This window comes from Cryptomeria japonica, chromosome 9 (assembly GCF_030272615.1).
Source record: "Cryptomeria japonica chromosome 9, Sugi_1.0, whole genome shotgun sequence".
Classification (NCBI taxonomy): domain Eukaryota; kingdom Viridiplantae; phylum Streptophyta; class Pinopsida; order Cupressales; family Cupressaceae; genus Cryptomeria; species Cryptomeria japonica.
Window position 1 is genome coordinate 622998609 of NC_081413.1, and position 16045 is coordinate 623014653.

Below are 16045 nucleotides of genomic sequence, written 5' to 3' on the forward strand. Positions count from 1 at the left end.
TACGATGAGGAGAAGAGCTCGTTAAAAACAATGACTCCTTGATTAGGCTTAGTTTTGAGCATGTAAACTTACTTCTCCTTAAGTTACGGGAGAAAACAGGGAAGATAAACATAAAGCAATACTTCTCTGTAAATCATGGCAAACACAAGAAGTTAACTACGATACCAAATCTTCCAGGTTGCATGAAGTTTTGGGATCTTAATTGGTAACGTCACTTCGAGGTTAGTTCAACTACTATTTTAATCCAGGCTCCCATTACTTCAGCTATCTATCCTCCCTAACCTGCTGATCCTAAAAACTTTTCTTATCACCATCTAACCCTTATAGTCCTTCCTCGATCTACAGATAGAGATCCTTGACGATCTTGTTCGATATCTCCTCCTTTGTTGGGGGTTGACATGAATTTAAAGATGCTAGTTAAACCTAATCAAGGAATCAATAACCTCGTTTTCATTGCCTTCAATATTTTTAACCTGAAAGCCATTTGTAATAAGAAAATCCTGCCACCTCCTATGCCTTGCTCCAGGAAACAGATTTCTAACAAATGCTCTATCTTAATGTGACATGTACTTAGTTCAAATTTTGTTGAGCAGATAATGCCTCCACTTCTTTCAATGCATGTATTATGGCGACCAACTCAAATTCAGCGGTAATTTAATTAACTACGTTTGAATTTTCAAGTTTCATAACAAATGGCATGCTCACCTTGTAACTGTTCCTTGAACCTTGCATCTGTGCTTACCATAAATACCTTCTGTCAACCTGGCAATTATAATACTACAACTAAAGGAGTCCCTTCATCTGTTGAAACCATTCTTCACATTTATTTGTTTGTTAATGTTAACTAATAACTGGAGATTAACAAAACTTTCATCACATTTATTTGTTTGTTAATGTTGGCTCACAACTAGATATTAAATCATGATACCATTTGATTCATGTCTATCTTCTTTTCTACAATCTAGCAACTAGAGAACTGTAAGCTTCAATTTATAAGCTATGTTTCAGTGTGATCCAATTTATTTTGAATTTGTATCATTATCTGTTCATTTCTGCCTCAAGGATAGACTTCACAAGCCATTTGTAACATTGTTTTACCTCTTGTGCGCAATCTGTTACTAGGAGTTTTCATTATCAAAATGGTCTGATTTCATCTTCTGGATTACCTTTCAAACTTCCATATCAATCAAATTCAGGGAGTACCAATTTAGAAGGATAAAATGTCCTTCCGAATGCCTTGCCTTTATCAAGATTGTGATGGGGAACATGTTCCTTGATTATCCATTCACGAATTGCTGAATGTCACAAACCAATTTTATGAATACTTTGACTTAAATAACATTTGTCAGCACTTAGCACTCAAGAATGGCTTGAATCTTTTGTGAGCCTATTGTGATCCCAGATTTAGATATTATATGGCCTAATTAGTTCACTTCTGATAGAATTTGTGCTTACAAGCTTTGCATATAATGGGTCATCACTACGCTCTTGTGATGCCAAACACAGGTGTTGTTCTTGTCCTTCCTCTCTTGAGTATGAATACATCATCTAGGAATAAGCACAATCTTGACTAAATATTTACGGAATACACTGCTCATTAAGCTCATCGAGCACATAAATTTGTGTGGGGAATCAATTATTTCAAACTGGGGCATCGCAAACTTAGGTATCCATGCATCATTCAGAATGTTGTCTTATAAACATCTTCTTCTTTGATATGAATTGAATAATATTTAGGCCATGTGTCACTCTTCCAAAATTCTTTTGGTCATAAACTGGGCACCACAAACTCATGAAGTCCATGAATCATTCAAAATATTGTCTTGTAAACATTTTATTCTTGTATATGAATGATAATAGTCAGCCTTCAGGCCGTAACTCAATCTTTGGGAATAGTTTTTGGCCTTTGCAATTGACTAGAGAGGTCATTGTTACTTGGAAATGGTATGATCAACGACCTCCAGCTGCCATCTTTCTATTCACAAATAACAAATAAGTTAATAGCACCAGTGCACCACAAGATTAAACAGTTGAGAATATATAGGTTTCCTCCAATAGCTTTTACAATTGGACATTTGGCTCTGTTAATTAAGGAGTGGTTCCGTTACAGACAAGTTCTCATTCAGGAACTAAATCGATTGGAACATTTCAAATTCTTTTTTGGTGCTATTCAAGGTAAAAATTCCTTTGAAACCAATATGCTTTCATATATGGTCTTTACTAATACTGAAGTGCCCATAATATGTGCCATATACATGTTGCATCTTTTCTACGCCCATGTCTTAGTTTGCAGTATTAATACTTGCCTAAGAGATTTGGGTATCCTGAATCCTTGTACTCTCATCCAAATTGCTTTTATCATCGCAGAAATCAAATATATTTTTCATCATTGTTGATCTTAGCTCAAGGCTTCACTAACTAATCCAAGCCTACAATTGCATTGCATTCTCACGATGGTTGAAAATGGAAGTCCAACGTGTTGGCATATGATGGTGAAGTGTCACTGCCGATAACTCCAAGTTACTATCATCCTCCATTCATTAATCGCCATGGTACATGCAGTATACATTAAATAAACTGTTGTTTTGATCTGTTATACATGAAGTTAAGACAGTTTCATTTCCTAAGTTAATGGGAGGTGATGTCCTCCACGTATATAAAAGTCCCAGTTCTCAGCTTTTCTATTACGGTGAAATCCTCTATAAAAGAGAGGAGTTGTAATTCATCTAATGCATCAATCAATAAAATCTATTTTATTTCTGTTTTATTCCTTCTCTTTTTCATTTTGCAAGGATTATCAAAGCTGGTTTGAGCCTAACTCTCTCACGGGAGGGCCCAGAATCATGAGAGAAGGAGCTGGGTGTTAATTGCCGTAGCGGTCAGAAGGAGCTAAAACCATAAGAGAAAGAGCTGCTTTAGCAGTCAGAAAAATTTGAAGATTGTTTTAACCAGTCAAAATCGTAATGGTGAAGTTGTAGCTTAAGTAGGGAGAGCCTGCATTGCCAATCATTGCATGAGGTTAGAAGAGATCAAAGAGTAAATTAAAGATTGAAAAATTGTCTGAAGAGCTTAGACGTTAGGAGAAATTTGATGCTGAAGTAGAAGACCCAAATCAGATTTTGAGTAATATGAGGAAACTGTTCTAGCAGTAGCTACTAGATAGAGCAACTAAAAAGAAGAGGAAATCTCGGAGAAGCAAGGAGCAATGTTTAGGTGATGAAAGTTCTTTTTTTCAGAAAGTGTATTCTAAATTTGTTTCTCTATCATGATAGTTTTGTGGTTATCTGAAACCACTTGTTTATTAATTTTTGTGGTCATTTAAAACCATTCGTATGTGAGATTTGTGCAAAGTCTATGGTCATCTGAAACAAATTAGTGTGATGGTTCGTAGTAAGTCAAAGACACTCCAGATTTGTATTGGTTAGGGATAAGGCACAAAATCCCAAGGTGATTCAAAGAAGAGAGTCACCCAATGTAGCCAAAGCTACAGTTGGAAGCATAAGTGATATTGTCAAAAGTCCAAGACATCATTACCAAATGATTGAAAAAATGAAAGAGAGAAATGAGTTGCAAGGGTTTGTTGCAAAGATTTAATTTGTCAAAGATTTGAGATCTTATAGCGAGCCTCAACATCGGGGGAATATTTTGGCATGTGATGTTGAAGTCTCACGGCCAATAACTCCAAAGTTACTATCATTCTCCATTCGTTAATCAGCATGGTACATGCAGTAAACATTAAATAAACTACTGTTCTGTTCTGTTATGCATGAAGTTAAGATAGTTTCATTTCTTAAGTTAGAGGGAGGTGATCTCCTCCACGTATGTAAAAGTCCTAGTTCTGTTACAATTCTCAGGCTTGGCTGTTACCATGAAAATAAAACCTCTATAAAAGAGAGTAGTTGTGATTCATTTGATGCATCAATCGATAAAATCTATTTTATTTCGGTTTTATTGTTCTCCTTAGCTTTCACACTGTAGTATTTGTTCCACTCTATTGGATATTCAGCTGAAGCTTCCCTTAGTATCTTTTGTGTGCTTGTACCCTCTTTGCTGTTGCTCTATATCTATTAATCAAAGAAGGATAATATTGTTGTTACTAGCTCATCAAATAATAGGGAAACAGGGTGAATGAGATAATTGTAGAGTTTTGAACCTGACCTATCCTCTTTGAACCAACTGATTAGCAAACAATAACAACAAAAAGAAGAAAACACCAACATCTTTATTGAAGCTTAATTAAAAAATTACATAGAGGCTGTATATATAAAGAATTTGCTGTCTAGAAGAATAAATAATAACTGCAGTTCTAAATATATTCCCAGCTTTGCATGGAAAGCTACTAAGGCTGTCAAACTAAAAAAAGCAAACTACTCCCTAAATTAAGAATACAATAAGTGCATGCACAACATGCTTTATTTACTAAAAACAAACTCATGCAAAAAGCAAAACTAAAAATAGTCCTAAGGATTCATGCATGCTGGAGTACATGCTTTATTTGCATGAATAAACAAAAAAACTATTAACTAAAAATAGCTTATGCATGGTGATGAATGGATAGCTTCATGTCCAAACTGGAGTTGCATAGAGCTGCATGCTAGAGCAGCATCACTTATCAACAATAATTACCTCAAAAGTCAATCATTGTTGCTTGATTCTCCATTGCCGGCCTTTCAGTGGGGTGTATTGGCTGCTTCACTCAGTCATTGGTTGCTCTCTGATCGCACCAGTTACTTTTATAATTGTACATGCTTCTTGCAAACAATAGGTTTTTATTTTATTTTTTGGTCGTTGAAGATTCCGAGCAGTCTTGTAATTTTCAGCTCTTTTCACCATAGTAGGCATAGTAGGCAATATAATTTCTGTCCCTCTCTTCAGCTCGGGGCATCGCTTAACCTTGCTTTGGTGTGTTAGGGTTAAACTACATTGTGTTTCCTCATTATAGATATACTCAGACAGATGCTTTTCCTTCACTAACTTTTATATTTGATCAAGAGTTGACCTACTTATTTACAGGCAAGAAAATACATTTTACCATATGAAGGGAGAAGAACCAATGGTCATCTATTTGTTTCTTAGATGTTCTTTTATTCTAGAAAATGAAAAGCCTTGACTATAATTCTTCTCTCTATTGTATATTGTAATATCATTTGATCACAATGACCGCTGGTTGCATTAAGATTCAATCTTGTAAAGCAATGAATTCTTTTCTTGGAATTTGTGTTTCTCTTATCAACTTCTACTATGATTTACAATATGTAGAAATATAAGAATTTAAGTTTATTGTATGTCAGCGTGATATGAAATTCCTTCACTTAGGCCGACAACCTGAAGTGTCTGTGATACCATATGAATGTGCTGAAAAGCATATGAATTTTACTTAAAATTTGGAATTTAAATGTGTCTTTGTTACTATGCAAACTGTATTCTTCCTTGCATTGTTCTACTACAATGGTCTGATTTTCTCGCAGGCTATTAAATAAGATTTAAATTTTCTAAACTGCTTTCATGACATTTGACAGGATTATAATAGGTACTTGAGATGACATTTGACAGGATTATAATAGGTACTTGAGATGTTAAGAGGAATGGTTACTTCAGATGATTATGTTTGGTACAGCAGGAATGTTAGAATGAATGGTTCCTTCATATGATTATGTTTGGTACAGTATACCAATGAAAGCACTTTTTGGCTAGTTAACCAAGACTATTCAGATTATGTTTGGTACAACATGTCTACAAAAGCTTTTATCGGCTAGTTAACCCTGACTATTCAGTTTTTGAAGTTGGAGTTGAGCAATTTTTTAATTTAAGTAAAAAAATTTATAGGCACAGAATATTTATAATATTACTTTGGTAACTAGGATGGATTAATTTTTGGACATTTAGTTAATGGTGATCTCATTGAAAATAAAGAAATGTATCAAAGTGGTTTTTAATTGGGATTTTATTTTCAATTTTTTTAATAGATATCTATATTCTATTAGTCAAAACTAGCCCTGCATTGTCAAAACCAGCCTTGCCCTGCCAGTATTTAGAAGGAACTACGCTGCAATGCAGTTCTCGTTAAAAAAATCAAATAACAATAAATTGACTTACAATTGTGGAAACAAATGAATATCATATGTTAACAATACACAGAAACTTACAATAGACATATTTTTAACAATACATACAATGGACATTATTCTTCCAGCTATAAATCCCCTATGTTACAATGGACATTAATTTGTCCAGCTATAAATCTCCTGTGCAATCAGCTTTTCTTAATACACTATTTTCCATTCAAACTAGCAATCTTCTTTTGAATCAATAGTTTCTCATTCAGAAGGGAAAGGACAATAAAATACTTGAAGAGGCTTCCATTTGGCCTAGGTCTAACAGACTGTTGGATTCCATCAACAGCAAATTAAAATACATTCCATACATCCTAGTAACTAATTTTATTATTTAAGTCATATCTTTGTACATTTTTTGTATGCTAATTCTTTATACTTGTAAAAAGAAAAAAAACGATTCTTTACGGATAAAAATATCTCGAACTTTCATTATATTTAAAACATAGATCCAAGAAGAAAATCACATCTATTACAAATAAGGCAGTCTAACCGGAAAATTAACAGATTCTTATATAAAAATAAATAAAAAATAAAGCGTAATAGCTACTATCATGGTTGCAGAAAGAAATGACCATCCATCGATATTGAATTTGCCAAGCATCTCTTAGAATGATTCAGCAATAACCTAATTTGTTTAAACTTGGTGAATTAGAACATGAAAAGACACAAGAGATTACATAAATTAGTTGATAGAAGGCATGAAAATAGGATTATAATTCATATACAACTCTTCTAATGACCAGTTATGAAGGTGCGAAGACCTATAATGCTTTTGTTTTCTTCAATTTCAGTCCAACGCACAGAAATACGGACTGTGTACCATGACATCTGGTCACACACATAAAGAATAATTCCAATAATAATAATTCTATACGCTTCTCAACGACCAGGATAAATGTCGTCATAAATCGTAAAGCTACTAGATCTGAAAAAGTCACAGTCTTTGTGGGAAATTAATATATACAGGACGTAACAAAATCGACAGGGTTTTAAAGGAGAGTTGATGCCGAGAAGGGATTTTGCATTGGAGTTGTGAGTGGCCACACAAATTGTAAGAAAATTAGGTGGCTTAAATACTGGCCGAAATTTTGGGCACACCCAAGAGTGGGCGATGAATTCCGAGGGATTATTTTTCATTCCCCACTATATTTGTCTTTAGTAAAACAAAAACAATTTGTTATTCGTATCTTGGTTGATCTTGATAGGGCCATTTAAGGTCCTTTTTTTTAACGTTTCCTTGTTGTAAGAACAATTTTACCCCCTTGATGTTAAAAAACCAAAGATTTAATAAATTAATTTTTATAAGACAATTTGATATAAATTTAATGACAGACGGTACCACATGTTCTGCATCATTAATGAAGATAACCAACATCTCCTTGCATAAATGCCATCTTGAAATAAAAAGCACTTCAACAGAATGAAAAGTAGGACAAGATAATTTAAAGCATTAGCTACTCCATCCAAATCAAGTATATAACAAGGCGAGTGGGCTATAAAGTTACCATCAATCAAGCATATGTGACCTTGCTCAAGGATCAAAACAATTTTCTTATATTTTATGAGATCCTAATTTTAAACACCTTGGTAGCGATCATGGTGCATTTAATGAGTGCCACCCTACCTCACTCGGAGAAAAATTTAGCCTTTCACCAATTTTATAGGCCCTCCAACCTAAATAACAACTTTAGCTCAGTTGCCAAAAATAGTTAGCCTCTCTTAGAAAGAACTAGAAGAGAGGGCCCACAAGTATAACTTGGGTAGAATAAGCACAAAGAGGAATCCACATCAGCGAAAGGTTTTACTTGCTATTATGGAGTTTATCATGCTTCATGGTAGATATACTAGGGTTTATAGCTACCACTTTGTTCTGCTAAATAATTTTAGGCACAAGGATAATATTTCTTTTCCCTACTATCTTTTTTGCTCCCTTAACGCGGGGATTAAGGATGCCATTTCCAATCCCCATATTAACCCAGCAATGCATGAAGGCTTGATGATGATTCTGTATAATCACATCAAGAACATGACCGTCTAGATGAATATTGTAGAGATTTCAAACTTGGATGAAGATTTTGACAAGTCAAAATAGGAAGAAGGTGATGGCTATGATATAGAAGAAGAGACTGAAGATGAACTCCAAATGGCTAGATCAAGCAAACGAAAGAAAAAAAAAGCAGAATAGGGGAGACAAAATAGAGGGTTTGCTAAAAATAAACAAAGAGGAGAGTATGATAGTTGGAATGAGGAGGAGGAAGGGACTGACAATGACACGAACATCGGAAGAGAGGAGGCTCAAACCCAGGTGAGCCTGAAACAGAAAAAGAAGAATTCAAAAGGCATACAGGTGGAAGAAAGGTCGCCAGAGGATGAAACGGCAACGAAAGGTGATCAAAACACTAAGGACAGAGAGGTTAGTCTGGGGGTCAATCTTAATACCATGGACGAAGAACTTGAAACAAGCGCTCAACTGGATTCAAAAGGAAATCGAGGGCATAAAAGTCAAGAAATCCCATGAAGCTAGGAAAATTGGCACCTTACAAGTTCTAGGTTCCGGAAAATTCAACTCACTCCTAGGATATCTTAGTGAGCTAACCAAGGCGATTAGCAATGCGAAGGAGATTATAAATGCCAACCGCAACAATTTAACTTGCCTAGAAAATAGAGCAGATGCTATTGATCACAGACTGGATAGTATTGAGAACACACTTAAAAAAATTGGGGAGCAGAGACACAGGATCCTGAAGGTTGCCTCAGCAAGCATGAAAACCCTCGTTCGCAAGTTGGAGAGCTACCAAGGGGAAAAGGCTAAAGAGGGTATTATTGAGATCAAAGAAGACACCCATGAGGATAAGGAAACCGGTCTTGGAAGAAGAACCAGAGCTAGTACTAAAAGGATACAAAACCAGAGTACAGAAATATTGGACATCAAGCGGGCTGCAAAAACTATGGATCAGTTGGAGCTAGAAGTAGTGGAGATGCTTCAAAATTTGACCTAAGCTCGAGCTTCTATTGGTCATTTTTGGTTTTTAGTCTGTTCTAATCTTTTACTTGCTGGTGTTTTGTACGCCAGCTATCTTTTATTTAGCTATTCTCTTTTGTTTAGCTGTGTGTTAATGCTTATCTTTTGATCTTCATTCTGTACTGAGTTTCAGGGACCCATCAAAACCTGTTTTCCCTCTTATCTGCACCCCAGACTCCTCAGCATAATGTAGTAAGTATTCCACTTATCAATATTTTCTCTTTACCACTTCACATGTAGTAAGTATTCCAAGGAAGTCCATGGTATACTACTCTAGAGAAGCTGTCTTATGTATTGAAGGTAAAATTATCATTGCTTTATTCACATGGAATATTTATCCATTTTTGTTTTAAAATCAATTTGACAAAGGGAGGACATGTGAATCATTGATAATTTTTTCTAAATACTGACAGGTCTGATAAGTTAAGAAAACATGTCTAGCTATTATTGAAGTTTGAGTTGTAGATATATTTAATTATGAGCACAATTTTCTCTTTGCAGGAATATATAACAATAATGGCTACTTGAAGGTGTCCTGCAATGGACGTTTGAATCAAATGAGAGCAGTGGTATGTTTAAAAATGATCTGTTCAAGAGCACTAATCATATTAGAACTTATTATGTCACATTAAGAACCTATATTAACATGGCTTTTATGTTTCTATGTTTCTAATGGCATAAAGATTGAGCTTTTTATTGAATTATGTTATGTTGTAATGAGAAGCCCTAGAAAAATGTAGCAATTTTATTGTCTAAGTGAACAGATTTGTGATATGCTGACCATAACATGGTATTTGAATTTGACTCTGGTGATTCCAGAGCTTGATAATACATCATTTTGGGCTGATCCCAAGTTTGTATAGGTGCAGGTCTAGACTATTTTGTAGTGATTTAGAACTATAAAATATTGATTGAATTTAATTTATTTTAGTTGTCATGCAAAGGCAATGTCACCACACTTCCTGGGTCAATGATACATCTGCAAATGCTGCTGCCCATGTGTTCTCTTGGCAAATCCATGAATTAATATTTTTTTGCACTAGTAAATTCGTTTTGTAGGTCAACTTTTGACTTAGGTGTCTTTACCAAGGGTATTGCATCTGTAAAGCTACCTAGGACTTCTATCTCTCATTTTCATTGTGGTATGGCATATAAAAGCCTGACGATTTACCACTAAAACTCATCCCACCCATCAACTCATGAATTAGGATCATTATTAATATATATTGTGTTTTCACATTATATTTGTAGAAGCTGCTATTTTTAACCACAGACACCTACTTGCAAGAATGGTGAGGAGGACAATATAATTGTCAAGCATGTTTTCAAGAGTCTTTCCAATCCTTTTCATGTTTCTTGTGACACTTTTTGGCGTATTACCTTTCTGTTGATATTATGCTAGTTCTGCAAATTAATATAGGAGCCTAATGAAACAGAGGTTCTGTTGTTTTTGTAAAGTTTCTTTAATATTTTCATGACTTCCCTTTATTACAGTTTGACATTTTGTTAAGTAGTATTTACTATTTTCTTAAAGTAGATTATCCTGCTTTTTTGGAAATTTGCTGACAAGCATAGTTCTCTTGTATTAGATGCATAAAATCTCTCTCTCTCTCTCTCTCTCTATATATATATATATATATATATATTTTCATGACTTCCCTATATCACAAATTAATATAGGAGCCTAATGAAATAGAGGTTCTGTTGTTTTTGTAAAGTTTCTTTAATATTTTCATGACTTCCCTTTATCACAGTTTGACATTTTGTTAAGTAGTATTTACTATTTTCTTAAAGTAGATTATCCTGCTTTTTTGGAAATTTGCTGACAAGCATAGTTCTCTTGTATTAGATGCATAAAATCTCTCTCTCTCTCTCTCTCTCTCTCTCTCTCCTTTAAACTTTTCATGACTTCCCTATATCACAGTTTGACATTTTGTTAAGTAGTATTTACTATTTTCTTAAAGTAGGATATGCTAACAGGCATAGTTCTCTTGTATTAGATGCATAAAATCTCTCTCTCTCTCTCTCTCTCTCTCTCTCTCTATATATATATATATATATATATATATAAATATATATATTTGTTCTCTATTGCTGGTACTGACTTGAATGTTGTACATCGATATTCTATGGGGCCTTAAAAAGGACTGACCCGTGGCCCTGTAACAAAGACATGATCAATAATGTGCTATAAGTGCTTTATTTGAACTTAGAGACTGAACTCTTAAGAACTCTTGGGAATCATGTAAACAAATTTTACGTATGGGCTTAAACATTATAAATACTATTATATTGTTTTCAATTCTTGATTTGTTAGAATGTAAATTGAAATTGAAGATACCAAGATTGTTAGCCTTGTTGTAAACAAAATCGTATATGGAGTGATGGTTGTGTGCTGCCTCTAGTCATATCACTGTATATATAGAGAGATCAAATGGTTAAACTTGATTGATTTGAAAAGTAGTCGCCTATTGATGTGAGCAAGGTTATTTATCCTTATAATTTATAATTATGACTAAGAACTTTGTAGCTTTGTTGTCTATTTGATGAGGTTACTTTTTTGTGTTTTAGCCTTCTGTACCTTATTGTAAGCTACTTTTGTTTTGGAAGTTAATGTTTTTGTTGTTTCTTCCTGTTACTTATTCTTTTGGTGTTTGTGTGTGCAAATTTTAATAACTTAGCATATTGTGTACACTGTAAGAGAATTAAGGTGGGGAATTGGCTGAGCATTAAGTATGTTAGGGAAAGAAAACATCAAACCTATGATCCCCCAACAACCCCAAGCATTGGAGCCAATGTCCTTCACAATGATCAAGCAAGAAAAGAATCCTGCTGTGCAGAATTATAGTGTTTTATACAATGTGCAAATTGAAACTGAAGATGATGCTACGCATTCCAAATGGCATGATTCACCCATGGAGCTCCTTGTGCACATTCTTGTGCTTGCGGATGACTGCTCTATCATTGTTGCCTCGGGTGTATGCACTAGCTGGAGAGATGCAATCTGTGTTGGTGTTCAAGATCTTTCACTTTCATGGTGAGAATTTGATGTTTACTTTTTTATAGTAATCAAGCCAATTAAAATTGATTCTATCTTTTGCACTGTTGAGGAAATTTACAGTACTGGGGCCATGGAAGGTCCCCTCACTAAGGAAAAAAGCAATCATAATAGTCAATAAAATAAATTAGAAGGATCTCTAAGTATGATTGAATAATTTAGCTTGAGTACAAGAATAGATATGGTGGTCTAAATGATTAACAAGAAACAAGAGAAGTAATGCCTCCTAAGGGTTTTGAAATTATCCTCTTCAAACAAGTTGTCTGATTCAGAAAGATATGCTTCTTCTGATTATGACAATGTACTTAAATTTTGTTTCTCTATTATGAGGTCATGAACAATACTCCATTTTGTCTATACTAAATTTTTAGATTCTATTCCATACCCCTTCCATGTGTTCCACGAGTTATATCCCTTTTTAATCCACATCATGAAAAATATCAGATATCCTCTGTACCAGTTCTGGAAACGAGGTGGTGATTATGTTTCATGCCCATGTGATTGCCTTGGACATTTTTTAATAAATGATGCCAGCTACTTGGGTTAAGCTACCTATAGTTTTGCAAATTTACTTTGTTTCTTACCCAAGGTGGCCTTTTTTTGGCTTTTTGTAGTTTTGTGGTTGCTATATACTAATATGTGAGCAGTGGTAGTGAATATTAACATTTCAGCATCAATTTTTTTGGTATGATTGAACATCATTCTAAGGCATTTTAGCCCTTTGAGGCATCATTAGTAGGCAGTTTTATGGCTTGTCGTGTTAGTATGGACCTTAATCTCTTTAAAGGTCATTCCTTGTAGTAAAGTAGTCATTTTTTAAAAGCTTGTTGGACTCCTTACATTTTTCCATAAATTAGGACCTGAAGATTGGTGTCTTAATCTTCATCAGGTTAAAATAATTGTGCAAAGGTGCATTTGTAAATTCAGCTAGTGGTGTGTGTCCTTCGCTTATATGTTGAAATGTCATTCTTGGAATATATATTTATTAATATGTTGAAATGTCATTCCTGGAATATATATCTATTATTAATGGTGTGTGAATGATATAACCAGAATATCATTTTGTTGTCTTTCAAGCTATTTGTTTGCCTCTAGTTTACGTTAAAAGTCTTTACATTAAATTTTTCTCTTCAAATTGTAATTATAGTAGACGTTACAAATTATAATCACTTGAAGCTAACGTCTATCATGTACAGATTAAATGTTGGCTTAACTTAAAAGAGGGAGATTCTAGTTGATTTTTCCTAAAGAGCTTTTCCTTTTTCACCAAAGGTTTTTCTATTGAAATGTCCTCATAGTAGGTCTTCTGTGCACCATATATAATTTTTTTAGTCTATTCCTACTCAAAAGGTGTTTAGGTAGGGGTTCATCATGAGTGTTTTTATGTGAAGTGTAGTGACTATATATTTTTGCAATGTAGGTGTAAGCGGAACATGAGCAACTTGGTCCTGTTAGCTATTCCTAGGTTCAATTGTTTGCAATCTCTTAATTTACGCTAGAATCAACACCAACTCAATGAACAAGCAGTAGAAATAGTTGCAAAGCATTGCGATGATTTACATGCTATAGATTTTTCAAACAACACACAACTGACAGATAAATCTCTAGAGGCATTGGCACATGGTTGTAGTGTACTAGAAAAGCTTAACGTAAGTGGATGTTTTGGAGTCAGCGATCATGCACTTATCTTTCTATCAGAGCAGTGCAAGAAATTGAGGCATCGAAAATTGTGTGGCTGCGTTAGAGCTGCATCTGATAGAGCTTTACTGGTAGGTTTATTAGCAAGTATGGTAGATTTTATTTGTTTCTTGGAAATCAAAGGGTTCTGTAATGGAATTTTTTGACTTTCAAGATGGTATGGGAAGCAAGTTTATTCTTCATTACTAATTTAGTAGGTCAATTAGGATCAATTGTAATCCAAAAGCTCCAACTTGTGTTTGGTATCTAACATTTGCATATACGTTGTGATTCCCAGGCACTGGCTCATAATTGATGCCACTTGCAATCTTTGGATATGGGTTGGTGTGAGATGGTTACTGATGTTGGTGCTACAGGATTGGCACAATGTTGCCTTGATTTAAGAGCTCTGGACCGGTGTGGTTGTGTGTTAATAACAAGTATAAAAATGAAAGTTAGCATATGTACTGCAAAAACTTTCGTTCAATTTAATAACAGAACATGAAATTTGTGCTCATTTATTTATTTATTTTTACATGGTGCAGATCAAAGTGTTATTGCATTGGCTAGAAATTGCCATGTACTCACTAGTAAATAATAGTATATATAGATCAGTGAAACCAAATCACAAAAACAAGAGTGGCAATAATAAATTCAACACTAAACCAGTATATCAGTCAATTGTAGCCTAGGGCTCTCCAAGATGTGGGCTTGGTGGCAGTGCAGGTAGTTGCATCAATAATGATTGCACTGCACCTACAAGTCGTGATTACATGGAATCTATTTTGAATGACCAAGAAGAACATGGTCTAGGGCATTTAAACATTAGCCAGTGTACATCATTATCTTCACCAACAGTTCAAGCTGTCTGTAATACTTTCCTAGCATTGCACACTTGGCAGAAATAAAGCTGCATCTTCTACTGCAGGGATTTTACATGCAAGAGTAGTACAGTGAAGTTTGCATGGTTTGAAGTGTGCATCATAAAGAGACTCTCAAAGAAGTTTATATAGGAAGGCACAAAGAAAACTATTATTGCAGAGGGGAAAATTTTAAATTGTGATTAATCTTCTCTTGCACCACTTCATATGTAGTAAGTATTCCAAGGAAGTCCATGGTATAGTACTCTAGAGAAGTTATCTTATGTATTGATGGTAAAATTATCATTACTTTATTCACGTGGACTATTTATCCACTTTTGTTTTAAAATTAGTTTGACAAAGGGAGGACATTTGAATCATTGACAATTTTTTCTAAATACTGATAGGTTTGATAAGTTAAGAAAAAATGTCTAGCTATTATTGAAGTTTGAGTTGTAGATATATTTAATTATGAGCACAATTTTCTCTTTGTAGGAATATATAACAATAATGGTTACTTGAAGGTGTCCTGCAATGCACGTTTGAATCAAATGAGAGCAGCGGTATGTTTAAAAATGATCTGTTCAAGAGCACTAATCATATTAGAACTTATTATGTCACATTAAGAACCTATATTAACATGCCTTTTACATTTCTATGTTTCTAATGGCATAAAGAGTGAGCATTTTATTGAATTATGTTATGTTGTAATGAGAAGCCCTACAAAAACGTAGCAATTTTACTGTCTAAGTGAACAGATTTGTGATATGCTGACCATAACATGCTATTTGAATTGACTCTAGTGATTCCAGAGCTTGATAATACATCATTTTGGGCTGATCCTAGGTTTGTACAAGTGCAGGTCTAGACTATTTCCCGAAACCTAGGGCCTGTAAGGTGCCAATTTTTGTAGCTTCATGGGCTTTCTTGACTTTTACGCCCTCGATTTCCTTTTGAATCCAATTGAGCGCTTGTTTAAATTTCTTTGTCCATGGTATTAAGATTGACCTCTGGACTAACCTCTCTATCCTCAGTGTTTTGATAATCTTTCGTTGTCATTTCCTCCTCCATGACACTCTTCTGCTTCAAATCAGACCTGAAAGGCGACCTTTCTTCCACCTCTCTGCCTTTTGAATTCTTCTTTTTATATTTCAGGCTCACCTGGGTTTGAGCCTCCTCACTATTGTTAGTCCCTTCCTCCTCATTCCAACTATCATACTCTCCTCTTTGTTTATTTTTAGCAAACCCTCTATTTTCTCTCTGTTGTTCTGGTTTTTTTTTCTTTCATCTGATTGATCCAGCCATTTGGAGT

General features: G+C 34.5%; 1 pseudogene; it reads left to right on the forward strand.

Annotated features, from left to right (window-relative positions):
- The first annotated feature begins 11744 nt into the window (after positions 1–11744).
- Positions 11745–14471, forward strand: LOC131056978 (F-box protein SKP2A-like; annotated as a pseudogene).
- Positions 14472–16045: the final 1574 nt, after the last annotated feature.